This window comes from Notamacropus eugenii, chromosome 4 (assembly GCF_028372415.1).
Source record: "Notamacropus eugenii isolate mMacEug1 chromosome 4, mMacEug1.pri_v2, whole genome shotgun sequence".
NCBI lineage: Eukaryota > Metazoa > Chordata > Mammalia > Diprotodontia > Macropodidae > Notamacropus > Notamacropus eugenii.
In genome coordinates this window covers 82,765,726-82,787,138 of record NC_092875.1, presented here as the reverse complement: position 1 = coordinate 82,787,138, position 21,413 = coordinate 82,765,726, and the positions used below count along the sequence as shown (strand labels likewise).

Genomic DNA, 21,413 nt, shown 5'->3' with positions numbered 1-21,413 from the left:
AAATAATATGAGGAGCCTATGGCAACCTGCGCTATGTAAATGCCATCCAGGATTTTCACTTCTTGGGGCATGGTTGGAAGACTTGGACTTGTGATTGCCATAGCCCAATTCATGGAAGGTTGGGAGAGGCCCCAGCTGATGGTGCTCTCATCTGCTGCTAAGATAATACCGATCTTCCCACAAGCTAAGCTTCTTTCTTTTGTATTACTTTGTTTGATTTCAGTGTTCTACCTTCACTTACATAATTTGAGTATTTTCCCCCTCCCTTCCTCTCCTTCCCCCCTAATTTTCCCCTCCCTTCTCGACACAGTATACAATTTTATATAGGTTCTACTCATACGTTCCTATGAAATACATTTTCACCTTAATCATGTTGCAAAGCAGAATTAAAACGAATGGGAGAAATCATAAAACAAATGAAAACGTAATGCAAAAGAAAATGTTTTGCTACATTCTGTGATCGAATTCTGTAGTTCTTTCTCCAGATGTGGAAGGCGTTTTGCCTTAAAAGACCATTGGGACTTTGTAAAGTCCTTCCATTGCAATGAAGTTCTAAGTCTAGCAGAAAAACTACTCGCACAGTATGGTTCTTGCTGTGTACAAAGTTCTCCTGGTTCTGTTCCATCAGTTCATATAAGTCTTTCCAGGCCTCTCTGAAGTCTTCCTGTTCATCATGTCTTCTAGTGCAATAGTATTCCATTTCATTCATATTCCACAATATATTCAGCCATTCCCCAATTGATGGGCATCCCCTTGATTTCCAGTTTTTGATTACCACAGAGAGTGCTGCTATAAATATTTTTGTACATTTTTGTACCATTTTTATGATCTCTTGAGAATATAGTCCTAGAAGTCGTATTGCTGAGTCAAAAGGTATGTGTATTTTTTTAGCACTTTGGCCATAGTTCCAAATTGCTCTCCAGAATGCTTGGATCAGCTCACAGTTCCACCAACAATGAATTAGTGTTCCAATATTTATCATCTTCCTGTTTTGTCACATTAGCCAATCTGATAGGTTTGATGTGGTATTTCAGAGTTGTTTTGACTTGCATATCTGTAATCAATAGTGATTTAGAGCATTTTTTCTCATGACTATACATAGGTTTAATTTCTTACTGTAAAAGCTGCCTATTCACATCCTTTGACCATTTCTCAGTTGGGAAATGATGTGTATTCTTGTACATTTGATTTAGTTCTCTGCATATTTTAGAAATGAGACTTTTATCACAGATACTATGCAAAAATTCTCAGTTTTCTGCTTCCCTCCTAATATTGATTGCATTGAGTTTGGTTGTGTAAAAACTTTTCAGGTTAATGTAATCAAAATTATCCATTTTGTACCTCATAATGCTTTCAATATCTTCTTTAGTCAAAAATTCTTCCTTTCTCCATAAATCTGATAAATACAGTATTCCTCGCTGCACTAATTTGTTTATAGTATCAATCTTTATACCTAAATCATATACCCATTTGGAGTTTTCTCTTGTGTATGGTATCAGGCATTGGTCTATGCCCAGTTTTTGCCACAATGTTATCCAGATTTCCCAATAATTTTTGTCACACTGTGAGTTCTTATGCCAGAAGTTGGGGTCCTTGGGTTTATGAAACAGTAGATTGCTATATTCTTTGACTCCTGTGTCTTGAGTATCTAACCTATTCCACTAGTCTACCCTTCTATTTCTTATCCACTACCAGGATAATTTGGTAATTGCTGCTTTATAACACAATTTGAGATCAGATAGAGCTATTCCACCTTCCCTAGCATTTCTTTTCATTAGTTCCCTTGATATTCTGCACCTTTTGTTCTTCCAGATGAGTTTTGATATTATGTTTTCTAGCTCTAGAAAATGATTATCAGATAGTTTGATTGGTATGGCACTGAACAAGTAAATTAATTTAGGTAGAATAGTCATTTTTGTTATATTAGCTAGGCCTACCCACGAGCAACTGCTGTTTTTCCACTTACTTAGATCTGAGTTTATTTGTGCAAAAAGTGTTTTGTAACTGTATTCATATAGTCCTTGGATTTCTTTTGGCAGGTAGATTTCCAAATATTATATAGTGTCTACACTAGCTTTAAATGGCACTTCTCTTTCTATCTCTTGCTGTTGGGCTTTGTTAGTAATAGATAAACATGGAGAAGATGTGTGTGGGTTTATTTTGTAACCTGCATCTTTGCCAAAGTTGTTTATTATTTCAGTAGTTTTTTACTTGAATCTCTAGGATTCTCTGAGTATGTCATTGTATCATCTGTGAAGAGTGTTAACTTAGTTTCCTCTTTGCCTGTTCTAATTCCTTCAATTTCTTTTTCTTGTCTTATTGCTACAGCTAACATTTCTAGTGCCATATTGGTTAATATTGCTGACAATGGCCATGCTTATTTCATCTCTGATTCTTATTGGGAATGCATCTAACGTACCTTGATTGCATATAATACTTGGTGCAGGTTTTAGATAGGTACTCCTTATAATGTTATGGAAAATTCCATTTATTCCTATGCTCTCCAATGTTTTTAGCAGGAATGGATGTTGTACTTTGTCAAAAGCTTTTTCTGCATCTGTTGAGATAATCATGTGGTTTCTGTTAGGTTTGTTGTTGATATGACCAATAATGGGAATAGTTTTTGTAATACTGAAGCAGCCCTACATTACTGGTATAAACACTGCCAGGTCATAACGTGTTATTCTCATGAGATGTTGCTGTATTCTTTGTACTAAAATCTTTTAAAAAATTTTTTCATCTCTATTCATTAGAAAAAGTGATGTATAATTTTCTTTTTCTATTTTGATTCTTCCTTGTTTAGGTATCAAAACCATATTTGTATCATAAAAGGAATTTGGGAGGACTCCTCCTTCCCCGATTTTCCCAAATAGTCTATATAGTACTGGAATTAACTGTTCTTTAAATGTTTGATAATTCACTTGCAAATCCATCTGGCCCTGGAGAATTCTTCCTAAGGAGTTCACTAATGGCTTATTCAATTTCTCTTTTCTGAGATGGGGTTATTTAAGTATTCAACTTCCTCTTCTGTTATTCTGTGCAATTCATATTTTTTTAAAAAATAATCATGCAGCTCATGTAGATTGTCGAATTTATTGGCATGTAGTTGGGCAAAGTAATTTGTAATTATTCTTTTAATTTCCTTGTCATTAGAGGTGAGTTTGCCTTTTTCATTTTTGATATTGCTATTTTGGTTTTCTTCTGTCTTTTTTTAAAATCAAGTTGACCAAAAGTTTATCAATTTTTTTGTTTTTGTTTCATAAAACCAACTCTTAGTTTTGTTTATTAGTTCAATTGTTTTCTTAATTTTAATTTTATTAATCCTTTCTTTGTTGTTCAGTATTTCTAATCTGGCATTTACTTGGGGATTTCCAATCTGTTCGATTTCTCACTTTTTCAGGCCGAAATCATAGATATCCTCTTTCTCTATTTTATTCATGTAGGCATTCAAAGATATAAAGCTTCCCCTAAGAACTGCTTTTGCAGTATCCCATAATATTGGTGGGTTGTCTCATTATTGTCTTTCTCTTGAATGAAGTTGTTGATTGTTTGTATGATTTCTTGTTTAACCCACTCATTCTTAGGATTAGATTATTTAGTTTTCCATTAATTTTTGGTCTATCTTTCCATTGGATTTTATTACATGTGATTTTTATTGCATTATGATCTGAGAAGGATGCATTGAGTATCTCTGCCTTTCTGAACTGGATTGTTCGGATTTTATGCCCTAGTCCATGGTCCATGTTTGCGTATGTGCCATGTACGGCTGAGAAAACAGTATATTCCTTTCTATCCCCATTCAGTTTTCTCCATTGATCTGTCTTATCTACCTTGTCCAGAGTTTTATTCACCTCATTAACTGCTTTCTTGTTTGTTCTGAAGATAGACTTCTCCAGTTCAGAAAGAGAGAGGTTGAGGTCCTCCACTAGTATAGTTTTGCTGTCTATTCTTCCTGAAACTCCTTTTACTTCCCTCTAAGATTTCAAATGCTATACCACTTGGAGCATATGTGTTTAGAAATGATATTGCTTCATTGTCCATGGTGTGTTTTAGCAGGATATTCTTTCCTTCCTTATCTCTTTGATTAGATCTATTTCTGATTGTGCTTTTTCTGAGATTAGGGCTGCTACCCCTGATTTTTTTTTATATCAGTTGAAGCACAATATATTCCACTCCAACCTTTTACCTTCATCCTGTGTGTATCCCCATAATTCAAATATGTTTCTTGTAAACAACATATTGTTAGATTCTGGTTCATAATCCATTCTGCTATCTCTCTCAGTTTTTTGGGAGATGTCATCCCATTCACATTCCCAGTTATGATTACTATCTGTGTCTTTCACTCTTTATATCTCAAACCCAGGTGGAAGAACTTACCATACTGAAATTAATCTTATTAGATTTAGCACATTATTCAAAGGCAATAAAGATTTATTCTATCCATTTTTTTCCATTTTAAAAAAATTCAGGCCAGTATTTCTTCTTCTCACGGTCTTCCTATGCTAAATACTTTCACTACCATCATCAACGGTGGTTCAACAATCTCATCTAGCAATTCTGTCAGTTCCCAGAGATGTCATTTTCTTCAGGTCCATGATTTGAATTCATCAAGGACATCTTTGGTCTCCTTATTTAATTGGCTAATGAAACAAATGTCCATATATTCATAAGTATAGAGTATATATTTGCTAAGTGGTATAAATTTCCTAATTAGTCATTTTCATTCTATCCTTTCTTCTTCAAAAGTTATTCTTAAACAGAGAAAAAACAAGTGACTTGATCGTGGTCACATAGCTAATAATTGTCTGAGGCAGAATTTGAACTCAGGTCATACTGACTCCAATTCTAGCTCCCCATCCACTGCATCACCTCATTCCATCTTTTATAGGTAGACTTTCCTTACAGATTCATTCCCTTAAGAACTCTTCTCTCCATGTTCTCTGTTTCCTTTATGGGTTGTTTCATTTTAGTTTTTAACCTGTTAAAAACTTGACTAGCTATTTTCTCTCAGTTCTCTAAGCAGCACATAGGTAGACTCATCCAATTGTTTCATTCCTTCTATCCTTACCAAAGTGTTTCACCTTCCTCTTTGTACTTTGCTATACCTTCTGCACTTCCTTGAGTTGTTTTCCTTTTTGAAATTTTTTCCTTGATCCTTCTCCATCTGGAGGCCTCATTAGATGGAGTTTACCTCATCTTCCATAAACTCAAGTCAATCTTCAATTTTTCCTCAAATACTCCTAAATTTCTCTCAAATTCAGTCTCTGCCTTTCTTCACCGATCCATCTAAAGACTTGTCCATCTTCTTTTTCTTCACTTTATGTTTCATTTTCTAGTATTTCTAGATTTATTCCTTTGAAAACTAGGGTCCTGTAGATATGGTTCCATATTACAGATTTTTGGGTGGAAAGGTTGCATGCCATCACCACTTGTTGCACCTGACCAGGTCTTGAGGCATGCTCTATAAAGAATGCTGCTGCCCCTAAATCAAGAACTGCTCAAGGCGAGGTTGGTTCAATTAGCAGACCTCTTACGTGATCTGGGATTTGTCCTTCTCTGAGAAGGATGTTGTTGCATTTTCTTGCCATCTTCTAGTTGCAGTAGAGATTAGCATAATCCCCAAGCATTCTCATTAGTAACAATGATTATAGATGATGGAATGCATACAAGCCCAAATGTTCCACAAATTTTAACTAATACTACTGTTCTTATTCACTCACAGGCCTCACCTAGTATTTGACATTCTCCCCAAAATATATACTGCAAGCCGAGCTCAACCATATCTTCCTCCTACTAACTGGGTACCTGCTACACAATCCAACTCTTTAGCCCTACACTGGACTTCTCTGTAGACCACAGGATCTCCAAAACAAGGGGAGCCCAATATTCAAATGAAATGAGCAATACATCTTGGCATGTGGACACTCAAGAGAACAACAGGTATAATCAAGAAGATTTTCAGTGTGGAAAAAATTATTCAAAACTCATTGACCATTGACTAGAGGTTTCCACACAGGCCTATCAATTGTGAAAAAATATATTAGAGAGAAAAATCTCACCATGAAGTGGCCCCTTAGCAACTCACAAGTTTTTAAACTTGGTTGAGGGTTCACATCTACTGAAACTTATTCTAATGAACCCCCAAGCCCTTTGAGTTTCTTCCTCAAAGATTAAGCCATGTTCATTGTTTAATAAAATATGGAAACGATTTTGAAATTCTTATAGTTACATATAAATGTAAGCTCATTCAACCCAACTGGGGTAAGGGAGGGACAGCATGCAAGTAAATTTTGTAATCAATTGTATAACATTACACTGTAGCAGTGAAAATGGATCATTTATTTAAAAGAGAAAAATAGTATAATGCCCATGAGTCAGCCAAGCTAGGCCACCAGAACTTCCCTCACATCCCCCTCCCAATCTCCCCGATCCCTTCTAACCTTCCCTCTACACTCATCACCCGCCCTGCCCCCCCCACCTCCCCAGGTACTGAAAGTTGTTTGTTAGTCTAGCTGAGACCTAGGCCCCAGTTCTAGGGGATCTCATGGTGGGGTCAAAAACTCACCCATCTGATGACCATCAAGGTTGTCCCACATTGATGTCTGAGTCACCTCAGATACAATGAGAGACCAGAGGCAACTGCCACTACCACTCCCAACTGGAATGATGAAGATCTTCCTGGACAAAAGGCTGCCTGCTTCAAGCCAGGTAGGGAAACCTCCAGAAAACAACTCAGTCTTGCTGTCTGAGTGCTAAAGTCCTGTATCCAACAGGAGGGGTGGGGGACTGTCAAAGGCCACAAACCCCCTCCCCCTGCTGGGAGGTGAAGGGCCATGACTTTTTCTGACCTTGTAGATGGTGTGGTTGTCCTCCTTCTCTTCATCCTCCTCCCCTTGTCTTACTGCTTTTCCTCCTTGCTGTCCTCCCCTCCCTCATCTTTTTCCTCCTCACCATATTCCTCTACTTCTCCCTTTGCTCCTCCTCTTTTTCATCCTTTCCTCCTCTTTCCAGTTCCTGCTTTCTCATTTCTTTATCTTTTGCCTTCTTTTCCTTCTTAGCTTTTTCTTCTTTCTGGACCTTTTTGTGCCTCTATCTTTTTTCTTTTCTGTTTTCTCTTCCTCATCAGTTTCTCTCTTTTCTTTCTCAGCTTCCTCTTTCTCATCTTGATTTTTTCCTTCTCTTCAATTTGCTTTTTCCTTTTTTATTTTCTCTTCCTATTTTTCTCCTTTCCTTCTTTTTCCTAATCTGTTTCTTCCTCCAGGCAGTCTCAAAATCTCTTTTCTGTTCCCCATCGACATTTTCACCAAAATTAGGGTTTTTTCCTCCTACCTAAAGGATTTGTACCATGCATGTATGAATTAGAATTCTTATTTCCTGCCAAGATACACAGACACAGATGCAAAGGTAGATGGACACACTGCAAGAACCTTACATCACTCTGAGCAAAGTTGATAGATTTGAAAAGGGGACTTGGTTAGATTTTGTTGGCTCAGAGTACTGTCGAATTATGTGCCTACATTTCCATGGAGCCACACCCAAATTAATAAAATTTCGTTATAGCATGGAGCCTAACATAGACAAACAAGAATTTAGCTAGCATTTTATCAATGTCTCTATTGAGATGTCCCCATTCCCCATCAATGACACTGAATTTCCCATACCCCACCCCCATCCTTCATACCCACATTCTAGAGTAGCACATGGATAAAAAATGCTTGGGTGAATAGTGTTATTACAGTGGAGATAAATGGAAGAAAATGACTATGAACAAAATTAGGGGTAAGTGATGTATATCTCTTATCTGAAGCATAAGTCTCTACCCCACAGCCTTTGCTCATCTGTGTACCTGTTCATAAAATGTCAAAACATAACTGGAGGGATGGGACACAGTAATACAGACTAGAATACTCTGGGTTCTATATTAAAAAGTTCACAAGCACAGAACCTTGTCCAGTAGGACCCCTGTTCAGATACCCTTAGGCTAATTAGAAAACAATTGATTCTTTGTTCTCTACCTTCCCTCAAGGCTTTCAACCCTAGAGATAGGACTCATTTTAAGCAAGGGAGCAGCTCAGTGATGAAAGCAGGATAAAAGTCACACAACTGGCTGCATTTTATATCAATTGTTTTTTAGTAGGAATGGCTGTTGGGTGCCACTCTCTGTTGACAGTTGCAAAGGACTGGAGAGCAGGATAACTCAATGTTCAGTGACTATTTTTCTATCAAAGACTCCCTAAAGATCCCTTTAAAATGTAAAGGAAACTAGGACATAAAAAACCAGTCATTTAGTGGTAATTTCCTCCTTTCTAAGGAACCAGTTCAGGGTTTCTTTAAGGTGACTTCCATAGTACACTCGTATTTGCACACACAGATATTAATGTATAATTCTTCACAAACTGGAAGCAAGGATAAAGTATTTATGAATGTTGTTGATATGACAAATAAGCAAATAAGAAAACATGATTTACTTTATGAAAATTCATTTTATGTACAGAAAATAATGAGTTACCATGCATACAGCATTTAAAGTTTTGCAAAGCAAACTGCATAGCTTATCTCATTTGATGGTCATAAGAGCCCTGTGAGGTAGGCGCCATGATTGTCCTTATTTTACTTAGAAGGAAAGAGAAGTTAAGTGATTTGTCCAGGGTAACTCATCTAGTAAACATCTGAGGCAGGATTTGAACTCAGGTCTTCCTATTCTAGGCTCAGCACCCTCACCTTCTCAGCCACCTAGCTACCATGCCTTCATTTCCCGAAAGGCAGCTCTGGATATTCACAATATCCTCAGATGTTATTTATCCTCTATCCTCCCTTTTTCGTACACTTTCCTCTGCCTCCAACCTAGCCTTATGACACCAACATTTACCAGGTCTATGTCCCATTCACAGCCTTCCCTGTCCCCCTCAGGTACAACCAGAAACCAGGGATACTCAACTAAGCTCCAAGTGTTAATGTATACACCCCTCCCCAGACATGTTTGTTTGTGAGAAACAAAATCGATTTACCTTAGGGAATAAACTGTAGAGAGTTTTCAGCTCCATGAAAAGAAAGACTTTCTAATAATAAGGGCTGTCCAAAATGCAATGGGTTCCACAGGTCATCATGGGTAGTCTTGACCACAGAGGTATCTTCACATGTATGACGTAACCACTGAGAGAGGTATTGTTGAATAATCTCTTTGCTGATGAAACTTTGGTTTTTCCTTCCAATATTGATTCTATGACTCTGGAAAGACAAATGGTTGAAATCTTTTAGCTGACTGACAGGAGTATGGATTTTCAGTGGAGAGGTCTTTCAGCATCTCTTCAAAGTCGTAGGATATAGGCAGCCAAGCACTCTGCCCTAAGTCAGTTCCTGGTTTAAAGTTTTAGAAAAGGCTAATATTCCTTCTATGATTAAATGTCAATTCTAGATAAAATTTACTAATTAGGAAAAGCGAGAAAAATTCAATTGTTAGGCTATTAGCACAATAGCTCGCCCTGTAAAATGTCACCATTGGGGTCAATATGAATGGAAAACTTGCATGAATAGGTGTATTTATTGGCATTGATTTAAATTCTCGATCCCAATTCAAGCACAAGATAAGAGATTCTGAAATAGGAAGAAACTTTCCATACTTAATGGGATATTCCTCAGTTAGATACTTGACCATATTATCCCCTTCCCTTCACATTTTAGACCTACCTCGACCTTTGAAAAGCAGCAGCAAGAAGCATATCTCATATCCTGCTTTCTTTTCTCTCATTCACATACATTTTTAGTTGCTAAACTCAGCTTACTCTCTCAGGGTTGGCCTTTTGGCAGCAGAGATAATCAGCATGGATTCACATCTACTGAAACTTATTCTAATGAACCCCCATGCTCTCTGAGTTTCTTCCACAAAGGATCAAGGCATGTTTATTATTACATAATATGTGGAAAGGATTTTGAAAGCCTTAAAGTTACATATAAATATAAGCTCATTCAAGCCAACTGGGATAAGGGAGGGATAGCATGTAAGTAATTTTTTGTAATCAATTGTGTAACATTACACTGCAGAGGTGAAAATGGATCATTTACTTAAAAGAGAAAAATGGTTCAATGCCCATGAGTCAGCCAAGGTAGGCCACAAGTACTTCCCTCACATCCCCCTCCCAATCTCCCCTATCCCTTCTAACCTTCCCTCTACACTCATCACCCACCCTGCCCCCCCCACCTCCCCAGGTACTGAAAGTTGTTTGTGATTCTAGCTGAGACCTAGTCCCCAGTTCTAGGGGATCTCATGGTGGGTCAATAACTCACCCATCTGATGACAATCAAGGGTGTCCCACATTGATGTCTTTGTCACCACAGATACGATGAGAGACAAGAGGCGACTGCCACTACCACTCCCAACCAAGGCCTTCCTGAGCAAAAGTAAGGCTGCCCCAAGCCAGGTGGGAAAACCTCCAGGAACCAAATAAGTCCTGCTGCTTGAGTGTTAAACTCCTGGTCTCAACAGGAATAAAAAGGGACTCTCAAAGACCATAAGACCCCTCCCTCTTATGGGAGGTGACTGACCATGCATTTTTCTTCCCCTGTTGTTGGTGAGGTTGTCCTCCTCCTCCTCCTCCTGCTCCTCCAGCCTTGCTGCTTTTCCTCCTCCTTGTTTTCCCATCCCTCACCTTTCTCCTCAAGATATTATTCTTCTTAATCTTCTCCCTTTCCTCCTCCACTTTTTCATCCTTTCCTTCTCTCTTTCCAGTTCCTGCTTTCTCCTTCCTTTTCTTTACCTTTTGTCTTGTTTTTCTTCTTATATCTTTCTTCTTTTGTGACCTTTTTGTGCCTCTTCCTTTTTTCTTTTCTGCTTTCTCTTCCCCATTACTCTATCTTTTTATTTCTCAACTTCCTCTTTTCCTTCTTGATTTTTTCTTTCTCCTCTTCAATTTGCTTTTTGTTACTCATTTTCTTTTCCTCTTTTTTCTCCTTTTTTTCTTTTTGCTAATCCATTTCTTCCTCTTTGCACCTCAAAATCTGCTTTTATGAACCATCAACATTTATTTTTTCTTCTTCCTCCCTTTTTTTCTAATTTATTTAGCTCTAATTCCACAACATCTTTTGTTTTCTACATTTTCTCCTCTTGCTCCCCCTACCCCAAGAGCTCCTTGGAAGTCTGTGCTCTTCCTATTCAGGCAGACCCTGTCTGAGCTCTCAGGTCTCTTTGTGTTCCCATGGTATCCAGTGACAAAGCTTACATAATAAGGGGAAAACTGACCAATCCCTGAAAAACCCAAATCAGAATCTTAGAGCTGGCAGGAAACACCTGACTCAGGCCAGCTGCCTTCAGTAGTATTGGAGGGTGTTCTATCCTTTCACCAAATGGCAAGCAACAGCCTGTTGTTTTTTGTTTTTCTGCAGCCCTTTTCACTTCTTACACTAACTATGGCAGGATCTACTCCATATCCTCTCCCTTTCCCCTCGAGCAAATTAGTTAATTCAAGATTGATACTTTTGTGATAGTAAATGGTAAATGACACCATCTTCTGTCTTACTTCTTACCTAGCTCTTGCCTCAGATCAGCTGAGGCCTGGAAAAGACTATGATCTGAAAAGACAAAGGTCATCCATTGCCTCCTTAGTCGTCCCTGCTCATCTTGACTTTTGCCTTTGATGACTAAAGGAAAGAGTGAGGGTGATGATTCTGAACAGCTATACGTCATTTAAATGCAGACCCAAGGAGAGGACCAAGAAACTTAGGCTACCCACCTCAGAGGGTTGCTGCAGAAAGGTCCTTTCCAAGCATTACAGCCTAGAGAAATTAGAGTTATTTCCATCTATCTAAAGGACTTGCACATATGATGTTTGAATTAGTGTCTTTATTTCCTGCCAAGACACACGCATACATACTCAAAGATAGAGAGGAACCTTCCTGCCATCTCTGCATAGTGGTTAGATTTGAAAGGAGGGGCTGGTTGTCTTGTGTTGGTTCAGGGTAGTGCAGAATAAGAGGCCTACTGTTCGTTGGAGCCACACCCACATTGTCAAACTGTAGTTCTAACTTGGAGCCTAACACAAGCAAATAACTTAGGAAGTGTTTTATCCATCTCTCTATTGAGATTCCCCATTCCCCATCAATGACACTCAACTTCTGCCCCACGCACACCCCCATCCATCATACCCACACTCAAGAGTAGCACATGGATACAAAATGCTTATCTGAATAGTCTTATTCCAGTGCAGTAGGATGGATGACAATGGCTATGAACCAAGTTAGGTCTAAGGGATATATACTGCCTTCCTCCAGTATAAGTGATTACCCTTTGACTAACACCCTCTGCTCATCTGTGAACCAATTCATGAAATGTTAAACGTAATTGGAGGAAGGGGACACAGTAATCCAGACTGGAACACTCAGGGGTCTATATTAGGAAGATCACATGCATAGGACATTGGCCAACATCACCCCTGTGCAGATACACTGTGGCTAATTAGAAAGCAATAGATTCCTTCTTGTCTGCCTCCCTTCAAGGCTTTGAACCTTAGAGACAAGACTCAGGTCAAGTAAGGGAGTAGCTGAGTGATTAAAGCAGGATGAAAGCCACACAACATGACCCCATTCTTCCTTGACCTGCCTTGTCTGTAACTGGTTGCATCTGATATCAATTGTTATTTAGTAGGGATAGTCTTCTGGTACCAGTCTCTGTTGATAGCAGCCAAGGCCAGGAGAGCAGTGTGGCTCAAGGCACAGTCACCATTTTTCTATCAAAGAATCCCTAAACATCCTTTTACACTGTAATGGAAACTAGAACTTATCAAACCATCCATTTCATGGGAATTTCCTTCTTTCTAAAGGAACCAATGCAGGGTTTCTTTAAACAGGTGACTTCCCCAGTACACTTGTGTTTGCTCACAAAATAATTAATTTTGAATTTTTCACAGACTGGAACCTAGGAAAATGTATATCTGAATGATGCTAATAAGACAAATAAGCAAGTAAGAAAAGAGAATTTAATTTATGAAAATTCATTTTAGAGCAATAATAATGTTAATATATAGGGATTAATGGTTTGCAAAGTGCATTGCACACGTTATCTCATTTGATGTTCATAAAAGTTCTGTGATGGAGGTGCTATTATTTTCCCTATTTTATATACAAGGAAACTGAAGTTATATGATTTGTCCAGGGTAACCCAACTAGTAAATGTTTGAGGTAGGATGTGGACTCTGGTGTCCCCGACTTTAGGCTCAGCAAACTTACTGCCTGGGTCAACTAGCTACCATGTAGTCATTTACCAAAGGTAACTGGATTTCCACGATATCCTGAGATGTTGTTTATCCTCCTTCCTCCCTTTTTCTTCCCCTTTTCCCTGCCTCTGACCTAGCCTTATGACATCAAAATTTATCAGGTCTATGTCTCATTCACAGCCCTCCATGTATCCCTAGGGGACAACCAGAAACCAGAGAAAGTCAACTAAGCTCCAAGTATTAATGTACTCCCTCCTTCCCCAGATGTGCTTGGATATAAAGAGTGTCTTATGGAAACAAAACCCACTTTTCCTATGCAATAAATTGTAAAGTTTTCAGCTTCATGCAAAGAAAAGACTCTCTATTAATGAGCGCTGTCCAAAATGCCATGGAATTCCTGACATCATTATGTCTGATTTGCACCGTACTGGTGATCTTCAAATGTTTGAGATAACCATTAATTGGGGTACTGTTGAAGAGTCTGTTTGTTGATAAATTCTATGAATTAGCTGGGAAGAATGTTGGGTTTTCCTTCCAATATTGATTCTGTGACTCTGGAAAGATAAAAGGTTGAAATCTTTTAGCTAGCTGAGAAGTATGGCTTTTGAGCTGTGAAGTCTTTCAGCATCTCTTAAAAGTGACAGGATATTGGCAGTCATGTATTCTGCCATAAGTCGGTTCTGGGTTTCAAAGCTTTAAAAAGGCGGATATTCTTTCTATGATGAAATGTCAGTTCTAGATAAAACGTACTAAGGGAAATAAATAAAAGTTCAGTGGTTAGGTTATTAGCACAAGAGTTAGCCCTGTAAAATGTCACTGCTAGATTCGATAGGAAAGGAAAATTTGCATGAATAGGTGTATTTAGTTGCAAAGAACCTCTCTGGAATCTTTTCTCGTTTGGGTAAAGAGGATGCTTTTGAAAGAGGGACACTTTGTTAAAAATATCATTCTTGGAAGAGGGAATTTTTATATGGATGCTCTTCGAAGGAGGGTTTTTTTATGTTTGTTTTTTAGGAATGCTAACTCCTCAACTAAGAGGAAATATTTTAATTAAACATTTGTGGTAGGGGAAGGCAGAAAAGAGAGAAAGGGAGAGACAAAACCTTTGGTGATCCTACTGTAAATCGGTAGTAAACATTGAATTTGCTGATACATTGGAACCTCAAGAAGACTAAGAAATAGCAGCTTAGGGCCACCTTTTCCTGAATCTGCCTTCTTTGTGTGCCAGTGAGCATTGGCAACGTCAGCTGCCTGGAAGTGCCTAAAGACAGACCCGCTGGCACCCTTGCTGCCTCTGGCATCAGGATAGGATGCTGGGATTAGAGTCAGTGAGGTTTTTTCTATTTTCTTTTTCAGTGGTCCCTCAGGATTACCAAGGAGTGCAAGTAGGCAATGCAACCTGCTCTGTGTAAATGCCATCCAGGCTTTTCACTTCTTGGGCTGTGTTGGAAGACTTGGACTTGTGGTCACCAGAGCCCAGTTCATTGAAGGTTGGAATGGGGCCCCAGTTGATGGTGTTCTCTTTGGCAGGCAAGAAAATAGCACTCTTCCCACATGCTAAGCTTCTAATTGTCCAACCACAGAGTTCCTACACAGCTTTTGGATACATGGCAGACTTCTGAGAAGTGTTGGTAGCACCCCAGAAATACAGGCCACAAATTTCACTGACAGCAAAGGAGCAAGTGTAGCCAATGTAGATTTGTGTAGCCCCACAGGGGTAAAATCAAAGAACTTCACCAGGCAAGGGACTTTCTGCTCTGCATAGCCCAGAGGGACATCCTCTCCAACCTCCCAAGAGAAAACATGTTTCTGAAAGTCTAGAACTAGCGTGTGATTGGTGCCACAGGTTATGTCTCAGACAATGACATTGGGGACTTGCAAAATGTGTCCATCTTTTTCTTTTCAGTGAAAATGGCTACCAAAATGGAACAACTCACAGTCATAGTCTATCATCTGAGGCCTGGTAGTGAATTTCCTGTTTGTATTGTGTACCAGCTGGCGATATTGAGGGTACCCAAAGGAATAGAGGTTTCCTTTGCAGTCCATTATCATACTGAATTCAGCCCCACAAGTCACTTTGGTATTGGCTATGGCATCGGTTTGGCTGCTCCATCTTGTTCTCTCCAAAAGCAAACACAGAGCGAGTTTCTGTCAAAGCTGGAATGTGGTTCCTCTCACAGGCAGCCAAAATGATCACTTCCTTGCTGAGGACTTTGTTGAGTTTGGAGGCTTCCACTCTCTTGGTATCACCATGTCCCAGCTGCCCCTTCTCATTTCCACCCCAGCTGCACAGCTTTCTTTCTGTTGTGATGAGGAGACTGTGAGCAGCACAGCACCTGAATCTGGTACAGACAGCCCTCCACCCAAAGACCCTGTGGGAATTGAAGGGCTGATTGAATCTCAGCTCTGAGTGGCAACCCTGGGAGATCTCAGCCTAAAGCCCCTGGGGGAATTGAGTCACTAATTTGATCTTCAGCCCTGAGCTCCACCAGGGGTGAAGAGGAGCACTGGTGGTGGACCTGGTGGAAGCACTGGAGAGGGAATTCAATTGCAGATTCTTGGCAAAAAATTTTTGATTGGTCTCAGACCAGAGTTCAGGTCAGGAGAGGAGTAAACACCTTTCCCTTGATTGTGCCACAGGAGGAACTGAGAATATACAGGTCCCCAGAATATACCCTTCTCTTAACAGAGGTCAGGAAACCAGCTGGGAAAATTCAACAAAAAAAGGGGAGAAAAGATAACACTATATATAGAAGGTTACTTTTGTGGTGAACATATATTTTCTTCCATCTTTCAGATGAGGAAGAACAAAGCATAACATCAGACGAAGTCAAGGCTTCTGCATCCAAAACCTCCAAAATAAATATGCAAAGGTCTCAGGCCATGGAGGAGCTCACAAATGATTTTGAAAGTCAAGTAAGAGAGGTGGAGGAAAATTTGGGAAGAGAATTGAGAATGCTGCAAGAAAATCACAAAAAGCAAGTCAATAGCTTGTTAAGGAGATCCAAAAAAATGCTGAAGAAAATAACACCTTTAAAAATAGTCTAACTCAATTGGTGAAAGAGTTCCAAAAAGCCAATGAGGAGAAGAATACTTTACAAAGCAAAATTAGCCAAATAGCAAAAGAGGTTCAAAAGCTTAGTGAAGAAAATACTTCTTTAAAAATTAGGATTGAACATGTGGAAGCTAAGGACTTTGAGATAAACAAAGAAATTGCAAAAAAAAAAAAAGAATGAAAAAAATAGAAGATAATGTGAAATCTCTCATTGGAAAAACAAGTGACCTGGAAAATAATTCCAGGAGAGACAACTGAAAAATTATAGGATTCATCTGTCAGTCAGGCTGCAGGAACCTGATGAGACCCATATTATGTAGGAATTAAACAAAGAGTGTATTCCTGAGAGGGTGAGAAGAAATGTTTGTATATTTGTTCTTCCTGTGTCTTTACTGAAACTATGCCTTAATAAAAGCTCATTGATGTTAAGTGTTAAATGGAACTGGGATGCTTATTATTGACACCAGACTTGGCAGGGAGTCCTAGGGAGGAGTGGAGTTGGAAACAACAACAGCAAAGGTCATTTACTGCTGAAGACTTGTGCATCACATGATGTTCTCATCACCAACACTGCCTTTCTTCTACCTAAATGCAAGAAAACTTCATGGATTAGTATCTAACTGTAGAATGGAGGGAGATACAACTGGTAGGGCCTCAAGCCAACAGCAATAGACACACACACACACACACACACACACACACACACACACGCACACACACATGCCGCCACCACCACCACCACCACCACCACCACCATGACTACACCTCACCAGACAAAAATACTTTCAGTGACTGGAACTCAGAGCAGGAGATGTATGTAGCCTGCTGGCTTCTCAGGGAGTGAGCAAGAGTACATGTGCTGCATTTGAATATTATCAGATGACAACAAGTTGGAAATAACAGCAGTACAGTACATGATAGAGTTACAATCCAATAAGATTCTGATAGGCTAAAGAACTGGGCTGAAATTAATAAGATAAAATTTTGTAGGGATTGATGTAAAGTCTTATGCTTAGGGACAAAAAAATTAAGTTCACAAGTAAGAGAAAGGAGAGAGACTGTTGGAAAGAAGCCTTGAGTGGACTGCAAGCTCAATAGGAGTCAGCAGTGATAGAGTAGCCAAAAAAGCTAATGTAATTTTGGTCAGCATCAAGTGGGTCAGGAATTGCAAGAATAAGGAGCTGATAGTCCTTCTAAACTCTGCCCGTCAAACTTTGTCTAGATTTTTGTGTTCAGTGGGGCACTCCAATTTAAAATATGCATTGATAAGATGGAAAAGATCCATAAGAGGACATCCAGCATGGTGAAGAGCCTTGAGCTCCTAATTCCATGAAGAATGGCTACAGGACCTGGGAATGCTTAATGTGGAAGAAGAGAAGACTCAGGGGAGAACATGATAACTTTGTTCAACTGTCTGAAAAGCTTTCATGTGTAAGAGGAATCAGACTGATTTTGTGTGGCTCCAGAAGGTAGAAGTAATGGGTGCAGATTTTAAAGAGGCAAATTAGACTGATACAAAGAAAAAATTTCATGGCAATAACAACAATAACAGCTAGCATTTATATAGCACTTCAGTTGTAGTGGTGTGCTTTATATACATTATCTCATTTGATCCTCACAACAATAGAGGTAGATACTCTTCTCCCCACTGAGAAATGAGGATGAAGAAACTGAGGATGAAAGAGGTTAAGTGACCTGTCTAGGGTCATAAAATTTGGAGGTTTCTGGGGCAGTCTTCCTTACTTCATCCTAACAATTAGAACTATACAAAAGTAGAATGGGCCCCATTAATGCAGACCAGGTCCCAGGAAACTAGGAGCAGGCCTCAAGGTAACTAAAGCCTTGGCAGTTTCCAGACCTCTCAACCCACAGACAGTAAGGGTTCAGACAAACAGTCAGAAGGATATGTACTGGGAACCCTTTGCTGCCACCTGAGTCAAGACTCTGTTTCATTTCCTATACTTATATCTGGCTTGGAGCCCTAGGTCTTCGTTCCAGTGTGGGGAGGAGCACTTGCACAGCAAAGCTTGTGGCCACAGGGGAGCAGATACCCTAGTCACAGTTCCAGGGTTGAAAAGAGTGCTTATGGTTTCTCATAAACCAGAGTACAGTTCAGAAGAGTAGTAAATACACCTCTCCCTAGGTCATACTACCTCGGAATTCAGATCCCTACAATTACCTCTGAAAAAAGCTGCACAAAAAATCTGAAGTTTGAGACACTACAGCCTGTACTTGGAAAGCAGAGCCTCATTTTAGCATAGAGTTAAAAGTCAAGATATAGACTGGAAAATGAGTAAACAACAGAAAAATCTTCTTAGCATGGAAAGTTACTACGGTGACAAGGACAATCAAAACACACACTAAGCAAAAATGACAATAAAGTCAAAATTCCTGCATCTAAATCCTCAAAGCACAATAAAAATTGGTCTCAGAACATGGAGGAACTCAGAAAGGATTTTAAAAATCAAATAAAAGACTTGGACAAATAACTGGAAAGGGAAATGGGAGTGATGCAAGAAAATCTAGAAAAATAAGTCAATAGCTTGGTAAAGGAATTGCAAAAAATACTGAAAAAAATAACACCTTAAAAAACCATAATAGCAAAATAGTAAAAGAGGCACAAAAATCCAATGAAGAGAAAAGCAAAATTGCTCAAAAGGAAAAGAGACACAAAAATTCACTGAAGAGAATTCCTTAAAAAGTAGAATTGACCAAATGGAAAAGGGGATGCAAAAGCTCACTGAAGAAAATAATTCCTTAAAAGTTAGAATTGGACAAGTGGAAGACAATGACTTTATGATACATCAGGAAACAATCAAACAAAATCAAAGAATGAAAAAAATAGAAAAAAATGTGAAATATCTCATTAGAAAAACAACTGACCTGGAATACAGATCCAGGAGAGACAACTTAAAAATTATTGCACTAATTGTAGGCCATGTTCCAAAAAGAGCCTAGACATCATCTTTCAAGAAATTATCAAGGAAAGCTGCCTTGAAATTGTAAAACCAGAGGTGAAAATAGAAATGAAAAGAATCAACCAATCATCTCCTGAAATAGATCCCAAAATGAAAACTGCCAGAAATATTATAGCTGAATTCTAGACCTCCCAGATCAAGAAGAAAATACTTCAAGCAGCCAGAATGAGGCAATTAAAATAATGCAGAAATACAATTTGCATAACATAGGATTTAGCAGCTTCTACACTAAGGGATGAAAGGGCTTAGAATATGATATTCCAGAGGTCAAAGGAGATAGGATTAAAACCAAGAATTACTTATCCAGCAAAAATGAGTATAATACTGCAGGGGAAAAAATGGAATTTCAATTAAATGGAAGACTTCCACGCATTCTTGCTGAAAAGACCAGATCTGAATAGAAAATTTGACCTTCAAATACAAGAATCAAGAGAAACATGAAAAGGCAAGCAGGAAAGAGAAGTCTTAACAAACTCATTAATGTTGAACTATTTACATTCTTACATGGAAAGATGGTACTTGTAAGTCATGACACTTTTTTCAGTATTAGGGTAGTTAGAGGTAATATTCATATATGTATATGTATATATATGCATATGTGCACACATACATATGTAGGAGTGTATGGGTAGGTATGTATGTGTACATTATATATGTTTAAGTATGTATATGTACATTAGTTTATGTGTGTATGTATGTGTGTATATATATGTGTGTATGCATTTATATATATACGTGTGTGTGTATATATATATGTATATATATATAGTGAGAGCAGGGGCACAGGGTGAGCTGAAAATGAAGGGAGAATATCTAAAAAAATAAAATTTACTGTTCAATGGAATGTACTAGTAGTAAGAGAAAGGGAGAGGTAGAATGTAGCAAATCATCTTCCATAAAAGAGGGAAGAAAGAGATTTTATAATGGAGGGAAAGATTGGAGAGATGAAAGGAATTAAGGGAGCCTTACTCTCATGGAATTTGGCTTAAGGAGGGAATAACACACACTCAGTTGGATATGGAAATCTATTTTACCCTGCAGGAAGGAAAGGGGGAAGGGGAGAGAAGAGGAAAGATAATAGAAGGGACAGCAAATTGGGGATAGGAATAATCAGAAGCAAACAATATTGTGGGAAGACAGGTCAAGGAAGAGAATGGAATAGAATGTCAGGATATCAGACAGAAGGAAATGTGGTTAATCTTTTACAATATAACTATTATGAAAGTGCTTTACATTGTTACACATAAATGACCTGTATTGAATTGCTGGTTTTCTCAATAAGGGTGGGTAAAGAGGGAGGGAGAGTATGGAACTCAAAACTTTAAGAATGAATGTTAAAAATTATTTTAGCATGTAACAGGAAATTAAGCTATAAGAGGCAATGGAGTACAGAAATCTATTTTGCCCTACAGGAAAATAAAAGGGAAGGGAGGTGGAAGAAGGGTGGGCAATAGAAGGGAGGATAGACTGGGGGAAGGGGTGGATAGGGACCATGCTGTACTGGGGTAGGGGTGGGGAGAGATGGGGAGAAAATTTTGAATTCAAATTCTTGTGGAAGTGAATGTTAAGAACTGAAAAATAAATAAATAATACATTAAAAAGAAGAAAACGGGGGGAGGTGAAGAGGGGAGCACATGAACTTTGCTCTCATCAGAATGATCTCAAAGATGGAATAATATACACAGGCAGTTGGGGGTAGAAATCTATCATACCATGCAAGAAAGTAGGAAGCAAAGTGGATAAGAGGCACAGAGGAGCTAATAGAAAGGAAGGTAGATTCCAGGAGTAAAAGTCAGAAGGGTAACGTTCTTAAGAATGGAGAAGAGAAAAGGATGGAGAGAGTAGGATAAGCAGGGAGAAAATAGGATGGAGGGAAATATATAGCTGGTCATCATTACTGCGAAAAAATTACAGTAAATTTCTCTGATAAAGACTTCCTTTCTCAAACGTAGAGAAAACAGAGTCAAATTCATAAACCTAGGAGCAATTACTCAATTGATAAATGGTCAAAGGATATGAACAGGCAGTTCTCAGATAAAGTAATCAGAAGCATCTACAATCATGTGTAAATCAGAACACCTCTGAGGTATCCAACTCACACCTATCAGGTGGGTTAATATGACAGAAAAGAAAAATGACAAATATTGCAGGGGATGAGGGAAAATTAAAACACTA

The 21,413-nt window shown here is 38.7% G+C and overlaps 1 pseudogene; it reads right to left on the bottom strand.

Annotated features, from left to right (window-relative positions):
• Positions 1-14,505: 14,505 nt before the first annotated feature.
• The window catches only part of LOC140502264 (protein RCC2-like), a 245,268-nt pseudogene continuing 238,360 nt past the window's right edge, over positions 14,506-21,413 (bottom strand).